Genomic DNA, 16,544 nt, shown 5'->3' with positions numbered 1-16,544 from the left:
AGGAAGTAGACTTAAGTCTACAAAAGCTCATGCTGCCAACTTCTTTGTTTCGGTTAGTCTCAGAGGTGCTACAAGATCTCCCTTCATACTGTTTCTACCAACTAACATGGTTATCTCTTTGAATTAAGGGGAAACAGACATACATGTCCATGACATTAAGAAGGTTATCCACAAGATCCCATCTGATCCTGAAAGCTAAGCAGGGTCAGCTCTGGTTAGTACTTGGATGGGAGACTGCCAAAGAATACTAAATGTTGAAGGCTATATTTCAGAAGAGGGAACTGGTAAACCTACCTCTGAGTAGTCCTTGCCCCCCCCCCCAAATCTACGAAATTCATGGGGTCATCATTAGGCAATAGGTGACCTGAAGGTACATACACACACATGCATGCACACTCATACACACATCACTTTCACAAGTGGAAATGAACATATGCACTCCAGACTTTACAAGCTTCTAATTTTAAATTGTTGACTCAGGAATATTAAATAAATATTCCTTCCTTTCTAACTGTGATACAAGTATAATCAGAGAGAGAGAGAGAGAGAGAGAGAGAGAGGACTGAAGAGTTGCTTGTATAACTGTTGATGTTCTATGGCTTGAAATATGCTGGACTGATATTGGCCCTGCAGTGCCATCTTTCAATTGACTTTCTTGTTTGCCATGTCATTTTGGAAGCCCTGATTCAAATCAAACCCTGCACACCAACTCTGACAATGCTGTTGACCACACTGTTATTTCCTACCCAGTGCCTTATCATACCCATTTTGCACAACTAGGGGGCCTGAGCGGTGAGAGAAATCACATATTTGTTGTTGCACGCTTTAAAATTATTTCTGACATATGGCGATCCTAAGGCAACCCTATCACAGGGTTTTCATGACATGTTTTGTTCTGAGGGGTTTGCCTTTGCCTTCCTCTGAGGCTGAGAGAGTGTGACTTGCCTAAGGTCACCCAGTGGGGTTCCATGGCTGAATGGGGATTTGAACCTTGCTCTTCAGAGTCTTACCATTGCCCTCTCAACTCAACTGTAAGCCTGTTCTTTACACTCTATTCTAGATGTAGGATTTGTACACTCCCTCAGTTCTTGTTGAACTGCACCTTCCAGCATTCTTTGTTATTGGCTATCCTGGCTAGGACTGATGGGATCTGCAAGCCCCTGATGTTTGGAGAGCTGCACATTCCTGCTGTAGTCTCTTCCTTTCATCCAACACACATTTCTTTTCAACAACCTTATTTCCTGCTAGTTTGTCATCTCTCATGTCAGTCTTAGCACTGCAATTCCATGACTCCTTTACCTAATTTAACAAACTGACTCTTAAAATTACAACTACAATTACAAAGGCTTTGGACATTATGCTGGATGGTTTTCTGTCAGTACCAAAATTAAGTTTCTTGTCCTTAAGTTTGCACTTGTCCAGATCTACCCCTGACAACGTCTCTTATGGTTCTCTCTACCTGAGAACCTCACCAAGCCTTCTGCTCTGTATCTCTTTCTCTCACTGAACATTTGGATATCAAGTAGGAAGCATAAGCATTTGCAGAAAGGTGTCCAAGGTCCAAAACATATGGCAGAAATAATCCAGTTTGAGACTGCTTTAACTGCCCTGACTCAATGCTAGGGAGTCCTGGAAATTGTAGTTTCTTGTGGCAAATGCTGCAGCAATGAGCAGGTCGATATTCACAATTTCCTTCTCACACTCTTCAATCTTTGTTAACGTTTGATTTATATCCATCCCTTCTCCCCAAAGTGAGACTCAGCTCACAAGATTAAAAACAGTATAGATAAAATCACAAGAGGTTAAAAGGTTAAAACACAATTAAACAGATATCAGTACTAAAAGGCTATTAAAAGTACAACATGAACCCTTAAAAACACCCCAAAGACATGTCCAAAGTCTGTTTATTTTAAAAAGTCTTTGCTGGTGGAAAGACAACAGATGAGGATCATCCAAGCCTCCCTTGGAAGAGAGTTGTACAGCCTGGAAACAGCCACCAAGAAGGCCCTCTCTTGTTTGCCTTCCTGGATATACAGTAAGGGATTTACAGGTAACAGTCATTGACCAAGAAAAGTACACTGAAAGACTAGAAAGAGAAACAGCTGAATTGAATTATATTCACAAATTCCAATCCATTAGCACATGTATGACCAAAGACAATGGATTCATAGTGCACTACATATATATAAAGTCCCTCACTGCTGCACATACAACAAAAGGAACCTTTTCAGGGAGAGTTTTGAACCCAGGAAAACTGACTTTTGATAAGCACATTTATTGCTTTCACATCTCAACACTAACTGGCCACTATAAAGACCAGTATCACCTCACTCGACCCTTCGAAAATTAGGGCAAGGGACACCTTTCTGCATCTTTCTGGACCTTATTACATTCTCTCTCATTCCCACAACTGTATAAATATGCTTTATAACCTGAAGCTTTAATATCGCTGTGTACTGCATCTGAAAAAGTGGGTTTATATCCATGAAAGCTCATGCTAATATAAAAACCAGTCCATCTTAAAAGTGCTGTCACATTCCCCTTTTCCTCCCCATTCCTTCCTCCTTTTTATATAAGCTAGGCATTTATGCGTAAACTCACAAAACTGTAAGAGTGGTGGGGCAATGGAGAACCTTCCTTAAGGAGGCTGAAAAGCACCCTTCACTGGCAGATTTTCTGTGCTGGAATAATTCCAGACCTCCCCAAGACTTTGGTGCCAGACATTGGCACAAGTTACTGTTATATAGTATAGGTTACTGCTATAAGTAGCCCCTGGCGTATGGTTTGAGTGTTGGACTAAAATTCTGTAGACCAGGGTTTGAATCCCCACTTGGCCATGGAAACCCACTGGGCAAGTTACACTGTCTTGGCCTCAGAGAATGGCAATAGCAAACCCACATCTGAAGAAATCTGCCAAGAAAACCCCATGATAGGGTTGTGATAAGTTGGAAATGACTTGAAGGCACACAACAATAACAACAACTGCTATAAGTTAATCTTTATTGGTGGTAAATAATGTAACACATATACAACAGAGGAGCATTCTAGCTGTTTTGCTAGTGAGGTTCATCATTTCCTCACAGCCAATAGTACAACTTGGCCACTAAACTATTAATTCTAACAAAACTATCCATGGCTGGCAATTCAGTTCTCCATAGTTGGTTATATGTTGTGCATCCCTCCATGAGGTAATAGAGAGAAGATGGACTCCCAAGGGTTGTACAGTATAGAACCAAACAAGGAAATCAAAACTTGCAAGCATAACCCATGTCTTTCCCATTACAATAGCTGTAAGAACTGAAAATTCCATTCTCAGCATGCATATCTTTTCTCAGTTCCAAACTACCAAGCTGGAAAGTATTAAGCATGGGCACTAATACAAACTATTGTACACCACTGGACAACAGTTAATGTTTGGTCATCATGATAACAAGGACTTCAAAACCCATCTGCCAGGTGGCAGAGGCTCAACTCATTACAGCAGTGTACAAAGAAGAGTTTGAAGAGGCAGGTCTATTAAATCATACTCAGTTCTATAAGCAGGTCATTTTCTTGCCTTTCCCATTTAAGGGAGCTCTCTGCATGCAGGTAGTGCTCTGCTGCCATGAATTTAACCATTTTCTAATTTCTGTGTGAGCTAATGTTCAGATTCCCACTTTCCCATCCCTTGTGCCTCAAAATTTGTTACCACTAAGTGTGGGGGTAGTTACTGGCTTAACTGGTTTTTGAAAAAGGGCATACAAATTTAAAACCTGTATAGTTATGCCTCTCCCTATATTGTCATACACCAACTTGCATCAGCTCTAGCCAGCATGCCCAACAGCCAGGATGCTGGAAGCCCAGATGTTCCCCATCCCTTTCATGGAGAATTGATATGTCAGTTACTACTATGTGTTATGGCTAACAGTGGCACCATGTACATGCAATAGACAGGGATCTGGAACCTTTGCTCCTCCCAAATGTTCTGGACTACAGTTCCCATCATCTCTTATCAGTGGCCACTCTGACTGGGCCTTCTGGGAGTTGAAGTTCAAAATCTCTGAAAGACCAAAGTCCCCCCCTCCCCCGCAGTGTGCCCACTGAGCACTGAGGACACAAGACAGATGCCACCATTTTGACCAGCTTTCAGGTTTTTCAGAGGAACTCAATGAGCCATCATTCAGACACAGTGTGTCAGAATAAATGGAAGTTCAGTCTGGCCAACAGATTCTGATATTGTCAGAATTTGCAAGAGTTACTTTTTTTTTTTTTTTGGACTTCAACTCCCAGAATCTCCCAGCCAGCAGGGCCTGTGATCATGTTGGTTGGAGGATTCTGGGGTTTTTAGTCCAAAAATAACTTTTCTGAGCAATTTGCATTGTGTCATGCAAGAAAGGCACTAATTTCTTCCAAGTCTAGTTGCCAGGTATTGAAAGCTTTCCATAAAGTATCCCATCATTTCACTAGAGAATCTATTCTTTCTACTTAGGGTTGAAGGTCTTCTAATCACATCCTAAAAGCAGATCAAAACAGAATTGTTTCTAGTGACAAGGCAGACATTCTACCCTTAAGAAACAAACCCTAAAGAAATCCAAAACAAAACAAAACTCCACTCAGTGCACATCACAAAAAACCAGCTTCTAGAATCCAAACACACAAAGCCCAGTAGGGATCATTGGTTTCCTCACTTCCCCTCAATCCTCTATAGTTATCTTTCAAAAAGCAATGAAAGCAAGGATGGACTGTCTTTCAGATGCCAAAATGAAGGCCAAATAACTTGCGGGGGGAAATGAGGGGGTCTCATTTAAGATTGGCAAGTATATATCATTTATCAAATGAACTGTACTAAAGATTCAATCATCGGATTTGTTTAATTTTTGTTAACAGAAATCTCTTCACGAAGGATCGCTAACTGGAGTTTTCCCAGTCTCATCTCTTGCCCAAAGCTGTCTCTTTAATCTCCTTTAGAATTGTCTTCCTCCACCATCCTTTTCCTGCTATCTCCACCAGCATCTATTAGGCCCCTTAAGAAGCTAACTAAGAACTGTGTTGGATCAAAACATCTTAGTCAACATCTTATCTTAACCAATGTTCTGCTCCTACATTGGCCAACCAATGCCTCTGGGAAGCCCATGGCAGGACCTAAGTGCAAGAACACCTTCCCATTCATGTCCCTTAGCAACTGGTATGGGCTCACCTACCTGTTTGCTTGGATGGAGTTCTCAAAGCAACATCAATGATGCTTTAAACCAGGTAATTTTTTGCTGTTCCGTGGAACCTCTGTCTCCGTAGTGGTTCCCTCCAGCCCACAGCAGAGGCAAATGAGATGAAAGAGCTTTCTTGAGTAGACCCAAAATCCTGACTCATGGTTGCTGCTTTAATCTTGTCTTGCCACCTGGCATTGGAGGTGCTGGATGTTCTAGATTCTACCTCTTTTTCCAAAGGCCAGTAAACAACATTATCTGGCGTTTCCATGTGGGGCAGCCTCCCTACTAAGCATCTGCGCTCTTGAGCATTCATGGCACGCCCCTCACATCTTACCAGCTCTGGTCTCAAAGACATGAGAAAGTAACTGGTCAAGCTCAAGAAATCCCCAAGCAAGGAACCCTCCTCTCTTCCCCCAATGAGCATGTGGTCCTCCAGTGTCACGTTGGCTTCTCAGCTTCACATCCTGGAGATAAACATATTTACAGATTTCAAGGGGATTCCCTTTGGTGGATGGATAGGGGATGAAGGGGGAACCCTCCCAAATGAAGTGTCTAGCTTGTTTTCAGAGTTTCCCATGACAATTTTGGCAGAAGGGTTTCAAGGCAAGGCCCAGGAAGGAGCACATTTCATAGTTCTCCACTGAATCGACTCACCTAGGAAAGAGAAAGAAAGATGAGGACAGGGCAGGAACTGTATCACTGTTAACCTTATTAACTTTGAATGAGTTCTTACAAGTGCCTTTTGCCTAGCTGCTCTTAAAATAAGCAGAAGCAAGGCTCTGCTTGGAATATCTGCTCTTTCTAACCACCACTTGTGTACGTGCCTGTCTACACACCTTCATACATGAAATGTATGAAACCATCTGTCCAGATTAGAAGCTCATACCTGCAACCAGAACGTGGCTGGAGGAGTCAAAGAGGTTTCTTGAGGGCAGGAAAATTAAAACACCATTTCCCAGAATCATCAGGCAAATTCCTTTCACTGTAACCACTCAGAATACATTGCCCCAGTTCTGAATATTTTCACTCACCCCAAACTGTAGAAGTACCTACTGTATTTAAAAAATCTTAGCTGCTTTAACTGGAGTTTCAGCTCATGTAATCTCTTATTTACTTTTGCATAAATTGGCTTATGAATAGAAACTAATATTATTTCCTGCCAGGTGGCAGCATCAGAGCTAGAGCTCATATTCTGTTTATGGGCTTCCCATGGGCAACTGGTTAGACCAGAGGGAGGCCTTTGCTCTAGATCAGCAGGGCTCTTCATATTCTGTACTGCGTAAGAAAGAATGGGAATACCTCTTATTCCAAGATTGCATCAACTGTCTGCATTTTGTTTCCTTTGTAACTTTTATCAAGTTACAGACCTTTTTAATTTCTATCACAATATCGATTAATGAAGTGTGGTTTGAGACAAGATCTTCATTAAGTCATTTTCCTGCTTCATTAACTGATCTTTTGAGGACTTTAGATATCATTGTTCCCCATGTATTCTTCATTACCTCTAACTTTTTCAGCTAAGAGAAATCAAAGCGAAAAAGACAGAATAGCTGCACAATGCCTCTTTCTGGAAACGTCCAAAGGAAGACATGATGCAAAATCTTCATTACAGAACTTTGGTGATGTAGTTTATACAGTCTTGCAAAATTATACCTGAGAGACAGCCATTCTGTGTACTATCTGTATCACAAAAAACTTGGTGATTCCAAAATGGTTGCCACTGAGGACACTTGTCTTTTCTATTTTGATTAACCAAAGTGAATAAAATATGCCAAGGAAAATTAAAATGTTACTGAACAACATAGATCTGCTCTGTGTATGTGTATTCGCACATGTGTGCAAGTCAAATCATCTGTCAACTTGTGGCAATCCCATTAATTTCATTGGGATTTCTTAGGGAAATGTTACTTAAAAGGTGGTTTGCCAGTTTCCATTGCCTTCTTCTGAAATATGGTGTACACCACCTGGCATTCCTTGGTGGTCTCCCTCACAAGTACTAACCAGGCTTGATCTTGCTTAGCTTTCAAGATCAGATAGGATCTGATGCCTTCAGGATATTTAGGCCCTACTAGACTGATACAGAAAGTGGGCTGAAGTGTTACAAGGGTGATGGTTATAAGGAGCAGCTCCTGGTGAAATGTCATTAAGAATGATGTATTAAGCATTCAAAGATACAGACATGTTAGTCTATAGAATCAGTATGTAGGGAGATCTTGTAACACCTTTGAGACTAACTGAAAGGAAAAAGTTGGCAGCATGAGCTTTCCTAGACTTGAGCGTACTTCCTCAGATGCATTTGGTGGAGTAGAAGCCAGGGACAGACCTACATATATATGCCACTGGTATGTGAGAATGTCAATTCAAATTCAAAATCCTTTGTGTATGGAAATGAAGTGGCAAGTCCAATTTTAATGATGGTCATTTGTGAATAAAAGCACTGCAAACTAGTCTTTGTGTGTATAAACATGTTCCAAGGCAATGGATTCCCTGGGAACTAGAAACAGCATCTCTTAAGTTGCAAGCCAACAGTCTAACCACTCCGCCACATTTTCTTTCTATTGTAGGGATAGTCTAGTTTATAACTGCCTTTGGAGTACTTCCAAAGGAGGCTTTTATCATACAGTCATCCAGTCTCATTCACAAAATTCTGCAGCACTTCCAGACAGTATGATTCTCCATTACCATTGTTGTTTTTGTGATGTGTCACTTTCACTTATCATTGTTCTACTCACTTTAAAAAAAAACCATTAAGGAGAAAAAAGGGAGAATCACTGCATAATGCCTTTGAATTAATAGTCTTCCTGCAAGTTCCTTGCAGGAACACCACTCCCCACCTCCGTTTCTTGTCAACCAAGACCAGGGCTTGGGAAAGGTTTTTTTTTTTTACCATAACACACTCCCCCCCCCCCCCCCCCCGCCCCGGGATTTCATATCATCCAAAAAAATAACTGCCTTTGCTTCTCCCATCCCTCATTTCCTCCTGCATTCTCTGTGTAATGCCGGATTTAAAACTGTAAGTCCTTGGAGCAGAGAGTTCTCATTTCATGTCTATGCCATATAGAATCATAGAATCACAGGGTTGGAAGAGACCACAAGGGCCATCCAGTCCAACCCCCTGCCATGCAAGAACTCACAATCAAAGCAACCCCCGGTAGATGACCATCCAGCCTCCTAATGTTTAAGTGGAATTTCTTTTTCCTGTAGTCTGAATCTATTGTTCCAGGTCCTATTCTTTGGAGCAGCAGAAAACAAGCTTGCTCCATCCTCAGTATGACACCCCTTCAAATACCTAAGCTATTATATCACATCTTAAACTTCTCTTCTCCAGGCTGAACATGCTCAGCTCCCTAAGTCTCCCTTCATAAGGCATGGTTTTAAACCCTTCACCATTTTGGTTGCTCTCCTCTGGACATGCTCCAGCTTGTCAACATGCCTTTGGAACTGTGGTACCCAGAACTGGACACAGTATTCCAGTTGATGCCTGGCCAATGTAAAAGAGAATGGCACTGTTACTTCCCTTGATCTAGACGCTATACTCCTATTGATGCAGCCTAGAATCGCATTGGCCTTTTTAGCTGCCACATCACACTGTTGACTCATATTCAACTTGTGGTCTGCTAGAACTCCTAGATCCCTTTCACATGTAGTCTTGTTAAGCCAGGTGTCCCATCCTATATCTATGCATTTCATTTTTTCGGCCTAAGTGCAGTACCTTATATTTCTCCCTGTTGAATTTCCTTTAGTTATTTTTGGCCCAGCTTTCTAATCTATCAAGGTCATTTTGAATTTTGATCCTTTCCTCTGGGGTATTAGCTACTCCTCCTAATCTGGTGTAATATGAAACACTAAGTGGGCTGATGCCATTGCATCAACCCATAATCACAATCGTCAGAGAACAAGTTAAAAGAAACAATCAAGTCTATCAATTTCTCGGTCCAAATAGAAAATCCCATAATGATTCAGACACATCTCTGTGCTGGGAATTTTTCCAAATATTATTAATGATCATTTTTAAAAAATCAATATACGTTGGCTCTGCCATATAACCATTGTACACTGAGACATAATATATAATAATAAGCACTGTCTGGCAGCAAATCTCAAGAGGTGATCCATTGTCCAGGCCTTGCCAAATGACAGAACTGAATTTGAGATGCCAATGATTGAAATCAGACTTGCAGGAAGAAGCCTTAGTATATAATGAGTCAGACCAGGAGTCCATGTAGCTCACTCTTATCTACTACCTTGCCTGGCAGCAGGGTTTCAAACAGGAGTCTTTCCAGTTACATCTGAAGATGCAAGAGTTTGCTGGGACATCATTAGGGGTGTGTGGGGAGTTCAGACCACACCAAGTGACACTCTGAGGAGGGTGACACCACTGCTCCCTAAACATCTATCTTTTGGCAGAAACAGGTTGTGACATTTGCCTGTGTCCCTTTAAAATACTGAAGAGATGGTATGAGTAAAATTAGTACATAAAACATGACTAAAGATTCTGTATGGTGTGGTATGGGAGGAGGTCACTGGGGTGTGTGTGTGTGTGACATCATGAGTTACCGCACTGGGTGATGTCAACCATGGCGATGCCCCTGAGAGCTTGAACTCTTTGCTATGACTGTATTCAGAGGATACCACATGGCATTAACAGACCCCTTAGTTCCACTGGGTATTGGTGAGGAGCAGGCCTCAACCTTTTATGAGGTCTCAGGCAGCAGATTTGGGGTGTCATGAAAATGGAGCAAACTGTATACAAACTGTTCAATGCATTCCAGTCACAGCTCTGCCATGGGACAGAGAGAGATGGGCTGTTTCAGGCAGCAAATTTGGAATGTCATGAAAAAGCTTGACATTATGTGATTATATTATGTTTACTGCTAGGAAGATGGAGAGAAGCACTTGTGGGATTTTTTTTGCTTCAAATGCCTAAATTACTTTGGGCACATTACACATAGGAGTTGCAGGTGCCTTCCATGTTAGTGTGGAGGCGATCTGCTTTGGGTTTCAAGTATGAATTTTAAAGGGGTTGCCCAAAGGGCTGAAACCTGTCTCTCCAATGGCTCCAGAAACTTGGACAGCTTCATTAATGTTCACACTAAAATCCAGAGCAGATTCACTACCCCACTGGCATGGAAAGCATCATCTGCCACTGTGGGTCTAATAATTTGGGAAGCAGGGTATCATTTGCAGAGCTACCTCAGGTTGCAAGATACTTTGGGCTGACCTTAGGAAGGAGGAGGGGATGTACACAGGGACCTTTGGGATACACTGCTAATCTAAGGAGTATGGAGGCCTCCCCAGGAGAGGCCCAGCAAAAGGGCCTCTCTTATCTCAGTGCAACAAAAGGAGTCCCTACAGCTGACTGATCATTTGCAACGGGGAATGAATGAGGGCATACTCATACAGCACATCAGTGGTTAGAGCTGGATGTCAGCGAGGTGGTAAATCCACTCTGGATTTTAGTTCAAATGCTATGAGAGCTATCCAAGGTGTTGAACTTACCTTGGGGATAAGGATCAACACCTTGGACAGCCTCTTCAAAATTTAGGTCAGAATAGATTTACCGTCTCCGTCTGGGTGTGGGTGTGTTTGTGAGACTAGACCGCCCTGAAGACAGGTTGATTTCACCTTCCAGCCTCAGGAGGTACTCTGTCACTAACACATGCCCTGCTTTAACCCTTTTAACATTATCCTTAATTGAATAAGGGCTAGAGTCCCAAGTGTCTCCACAAACCAGTTTCAGTATGTTATTCTTGCATGCCTTCAAGTCAGCAAATCCATCATAGGGTTTTCTTGGCAAGTTTGTTCAGAGGGGTTTGTCGTTGCCTTCTTCTGAGGCTGAGAGAGTGTGACTTGCCTAAGGCAACCTGGTGGGTTTACATGACCAAACCGGGATTTGTAGCCTGGTCACCCAGTGTCCTAGTCCAATGCCCAAACCATTACACCTTACTAGCCCTCTTTTCAACATATTAGGTAATGTATATTCTCTTTGCAGTTTATAACAATCAGTTCAGTCCAAGTCATCCACTATGAAACAAGCAGTAATACGTACAGAAATAAAGTATTTTATGTGAGTTAACTTTAAGCTCAATATGGTTACATTAAAATCAAACATATTCAACATGACATCCATTCAGATATTTAAAGATGTCACCTTTCAGTCTTCTCCTTTGCAAACTAAACATACTCAGTTTCCTCAATTGTTCTTCCTTAGGCTTGGTTTCCACACTTTTGATCTTCTCAGTTTCCAGCCTCTGGACACACTGCAGCTTGCCAATAAGTGTCAACACCTTGAACAACCTCTTTAAAATGTAGTTCACAGTAGATTTACTGCCTCTGTGTGTGTGTGTGTGTGTGTGTGTGTGTGTGTGTGTGTGTGATTACACCTCCTTCAAGACAGGTTGATTTCACCTTCTAGCCTCAGGAGGTACTTTTTGAGTTATAATGCCCACAACTAGACACAATACTCCAGGTGAGGTCTGACCAAAGCAGAAAAGATTGTGCTACTATTTCCCTCCATCTGGGCACTATACTCCTGTTGATCCAGCCCAGAATTGCATTAGCTTTTTTTGCTGCTGCATCACACTGATGACAAATATTTAACGTGTAGACTGTTAAAACCTCTATTATTTTCATATGCACTTCTTTCAAGTGGGCTATCGTCCATACTACTACATTTGTGCATTTCATTTTCCCTGCCTAGAAGTAGTGCCTTATATTTATCCCTGTTGAAATTTATTTGGTTAGTTCTGCCCTATCTCTCTAAACTGTCAAGGTCATTTTCAGTCATGAGCTTGTCCTCTGGGGTATGTGCTATCCCCTAATTTGGCATCATCTGTAAATTTGATCATCCCACCTATCCAAAATCTCAGTCATTTCACATATGTGTTGGTGGATATGAGCAGAACAGTTGGTTTTCAGTTGACAACCCCTAGAATCCCATCACCAGCATGAACCTACTGTGCAGGATCATGGGAACTGTAGTGCAATCAAGGAAATTTCCAAGCTCTGGAGATAACCACTTGAAATATGTGGGAAAAGCTCATGAAGTGTTTGTTTCCAGAACTCCTCAATTCTGGAGAGTCTAAAATGTCGGGGGGGATACCAAAATAAGATACTCATAAAAATGCCTCTGAAAGAGAGGCCAAATATGGTGCCTTACCTGAAATGAAGCCAAAGTCTTTAGTAGATGGTAGCCTTACTTTGAGGATGCAGAAACAATGCAGGACAAAATCACTTCCAACTGCAAATACCCACAAAATAAATTTTCCATGTAACTAATGCCCATAGAAGTAAATGGGTCCTTCTGCTTTTCATTGCCAAGTCTCCAAAGTCTCCCCACAGTTCTTTTTTGCAGAATTGTACAACTATATTATCCTGATTGTAAATAAGAGAACTGTATTATCTCGCTGAAGAATTCACATCAGTCCGTGTGAACCTTCAGATCTCACCAATAATAATTCCAGCTGATGAGAGGGAAAGTCCATATACAGTATTGTCAAGAGAAGTACATCATTAAGCTGATCAAATATTTGCAAGTGTGTTTCAGATTAGTTGTACAATTCACAGCCAAACAGTAAATGTAAGGAACCAGGTGGTTTACAACAGCCTAGAAAAATCCCAGTGCTTATGTTTTGATTTGTAAAATAAAAAGTAGCGCAGTTACTTAATTCTAAACCTGTGAAAGTTGCCTGTGAATAATGAGTAGAGAGAAACCCCATATTTTGTACCTTCCCAGAGTCATTCTCTTTAGTTTATGGAAGTGCAGAAAAGACATATTATTTGAGTACAGAATGTAGTGTTTACTTTTATTGTTTAAGAAGGATTGCATAACAGTTTTTCTGTAATATCTATCATATCGGTTGAAAAGTAAACCAAAATGTGCTGCTCCATGGTAAAGACAAAGCACTCTTCATCTGCTCAGATGAATTCTAATTTTCATATTATTTGGGATTTTGCATGCAGTCAGTTCTCTTGGGTGATTCCTGGCAAAACTTAACATCTAGGCTAGTCATCAGAAAGTATGTGTATGTATGAATTATGTTGCATTAGAAGTGTCACACCTCACCCAATGGTTTCCGTAATTCTGTGCTCATTGGTGATATAACCTCTAATTTATACCCATCATGAGAAATGTAGATTCTTTCTTCTGGAGGTTTAGCTATTGGAGGAGGAAAAGCAGAGAACAGTTATTGAACAATGGAAGCCATGAAGAGTGATTTAATGATCATGTTGGAGAAGCATGGAGGACATATTTCAAAAATGTTGGCTGTTCATCCACTTTGAATGAACAAGCTCTTTTTTCATAACAGCTAGGCACCCATCATGATAGGAGGTGAAGGAAAAGGATTTTATGTTGACTGTGCTGGATAACTTTGGGCCTGAACACACGGGCCAAAATAAAGCTGCTTCAGGTCACTTTGGAGGTATGCTTATTAAATAACACATGCATTTTAAGAGGCCAGAAGCTGTGCCAAAGCTGTGCTCAAGTCCTTAGGACTGGAGCGTGGCTTTAGCGCGGCTTCTGGTTTCTTAGGACGCATGCATCATTTAAACAGCATACCCCCAAAGTGACCTGAAGCAGCTTTATTTTGACCTGTGTGTTCGGGCCCAAAGGTATAAAGAAACCACGTAACATGCTTTGAAGGTCATTGGCTATGTTTACTGCTTTACTTCTAGGGCAGACAACATCAGCACCCCACAGGTTTTCTCAGCCGCTACTGACAGTGATTTGCTACTGGCATGTCTAATTTGGTCTACAGCAAATTGTTTTTGACTACAGTTCCCATCATCCTGCACCAGTGGCTGTGCTGGTAGGTGCCGCAATTATTTTACAGACTATGTATGGCTGTATTTTCTCCACCTCTGGTCTAAAGGAAGTTAATAAGTAGTAGTGGTAAACATGTCTCTACATTAGATTTGGAATCTTCTTCTGCAGCAGAGACTTCACTTAGAGCTGAATAATCCTCACAGTGAAATGTAGCTGATCATACCTGGCTGAGGAAATATATCCATTAGTAGTTGTTGTTGTTGCTGTGTGCCTTCAAGTAATTTCCAATTTATGGTGACTGTAAGGCGGCTCTATTATGGGACTTTCTGGGGCTGAGCGTGTGTGACCTGCATTCAGTGGGTTTCCATGGTGAAACAGGGAATTCCCTGGCCTCCAGAGTCATAGTCCAAACCATCACATCGTGCCAGTTGTTTAGATCCTTTTTCTATTTTTTAATAGAATTTAAACATAACCACGAACCAACTTTATACAAATATATCTAAAACAAGCATATATAAACTACAATAGCAAAACAAACTTAACTAAACTACTAAACCAAACCAAATACTGTATACACTACTGATTCCACCCACAGTGATGGCTATATACAGTACCACTATTATTATACTTCCTACATATGATAACATATTTATGCCTCTGCACATAGAAACTCTGTTTATTTTACAAACCCAAAAGTGGATTCATATCCACAATGAGATTGCAAGTATGCAATAAACAATTCCCAATCTTTCTTAATAGTGAAGATTTCTCTTTGATCAATATTGCCAATTTGTCCATTTCAGCAAATTTAATAGTCTTTGTCAAACAGTCTTCATGTGTTGGAGTATCTTATCTGTGCATATGCTATTCTTGCTGCTGTGATCATGTATTGCAACATCTTTCCATACTTCTTGATTTGATCGGTCAGGTGAAAAAATTAAAGTGTTCTGAGTATCTACCCTGCCAAAAATCACATCTGGAAGACTGAAGGTAAAAGCAGATCTGGAAAAGTTAATGGCTACAGGGTTTGAGAAAGCCCTGAGCAAAGGACATCTGGTGAGGATCCTCCTGGTATCTGACAGGTTGCAGAGTTGCTCTCAGGTGTGGTGGGAAATTCAGACAAAGACTTATAAACTCAGTTGCCTGATGTGAAGAGTGTGGGCCAGATATAAATGCTGGTGGACTCAATGGTGGCCCTAACAGATACCCTGTCTACAATGTCTTGAGATCATGCCATGTCTGTCCTAGTCCCTCACTTTGGAAAACCACAGAAATTACTTGCCATCTCAAATACTCCGGGTGAATGCATTATGTACTTTTTGATGGACTGGTGGGACTTGTGTTCAAGACATGCTGCCTAGGGAGATGGGCAGCATGTAGTTCAACCCTTCTGGGAAACACCATGTACCCTGTACATGATGTTGCTTATATTGCCACTGCAACTTGGCAATCTTAAAGCCTTAAAATTGTGTAGAATTAGAGCTGAAAGTCAGACGGAGCCCTCCCATGAGACAAGTCAGGGTGAAGTGGCTACTGAATATCACATTGGCTTGAACCAAAGGGACAGCTATTAGGCCACAGACGTTTAGTGATCTGTAAGATCCTCTTTGAGAAAGCAATGGAGGAACTCAGTCATTGGAGGATTTTAAAATGTGCAATGAACCAACCCAGCCAATGAAATTCCATCTGCAGAGTTTGAAAAGAAAGAAAAAAGATAAGAAAAAGTGTACACAGAGTTTTGGGTTCTGTCTGGTTGGATGGGCTTGGGTGGCGCCAGCTGCCTACCAGGACAGAGAGGTGTTTTACGATTAGACCTATCACTGAGGAAGGCCCGCCTCCAGCTGTGGATGCTTTATCTCCCAGTAACAAGCCAGCCTGGCAGAGTTACGTCTCCTCCCTGCTTACTCTCCAAGGCTCTCTGCAGCTCAGCAATCCTATGGAAGGAATTGGGTACTTGTTGTGCTCAGTTTGCACACCCACAGAAGGCTAAATATATGCATGCATACATAAAAACTTTCCCCAGCCTTGAGGCCCCAGCTTTCTTTGGCCATCATCTCTGACCACTGGTCTGCCCTGGGGGTTATGGGACCTGCAGTCCAACAACTTGATGGGACCCACAGTTGAGAAATGGTGTCAGGGCTCAAGTTTAACTAAGAAGCTTATCCCTACTGTCTGAGTGAGGCTGTTGATGGTCTTGTCATCCTCAGTGGTTTATTTATTTCATTTTTATGCCACCTTTCTCTCAGAAAGGGACCCTAGGTGGCTTGCAAGATGGTTGCAAGGAAAAAGCATGTTACAGGCCTTCCTGTATGTTTCAACCTGTCTTTGTAAAAGAAAATCCATGCCAAGCTGCATTGCTGCCAGCCTCTCCACATTGCCCCGTCAGGACTGCCAGCTTGAATTTCACCTTTCCTCTGCTTCTGTATTTTAAACAAAAGCATGGTGTGTGAACATTTTAGGAGATGATTGTGTTGTGTAACCTTTGGGCCATGAAAAGATGGTGCTCAAGTGAGCAGGTTAAAAGCACAAGGACAGACAAGGCATTGCCCTCTTCTTTTTGTAACCCACGGGCAAGCCTTCTGATCATGCCC

The 16,544-nt window shown here is 41.6% G+C and overlaps 1 protein-coding gene across 3 annotated transcripts in view; it reads right to left on the bottom strand.

Annotated features, from left to right (window-relative positions):
• The window catches only part of SLC4A1 (solute carrier family 4 member 1 (Diego blood group)), a 52,395-nt gene extending 47,096 nt beyond the window's left edge, over window positions 1-5,299 (bottom strand). For all 3 annotated transcript variants that reach the window (XM_089531953.1, XM_089531951.1, XM_089531952.1), the window contains exon 1: window positions 5,181-5,299. The gene's annotated coding sequence lies outside the window, so the exon portion shown is untranslated. The remainder of the gene's footprint in view (window positions 1-5,180) is intronic.
• Window positions 5,300-16,544: the final 11,245 nt, after the last annotated feature.

This window comes from Sceloporus occidentalis, unplaced genomic scaffold (genome assembly GCF_023333645.1).
Source record: "Sceloporus occidentalis isolate IW3139 unplaced genomic scaffold, rSceOcc1.0.p SCAF_7, whole genome shotgun sequence".
Lineage (NCBI taxonomy): Eukaryota > Metazoa > Chordata > Lepidosauria > Squamata > Phrynosomatidae > Sceloporus > Sceloporus occidentalis.
The sequence above is the reverse complement of the archived record's forward strand: the minus strand, read 5'-3'. Positions and strand labels throughout refer to the sequence as shown.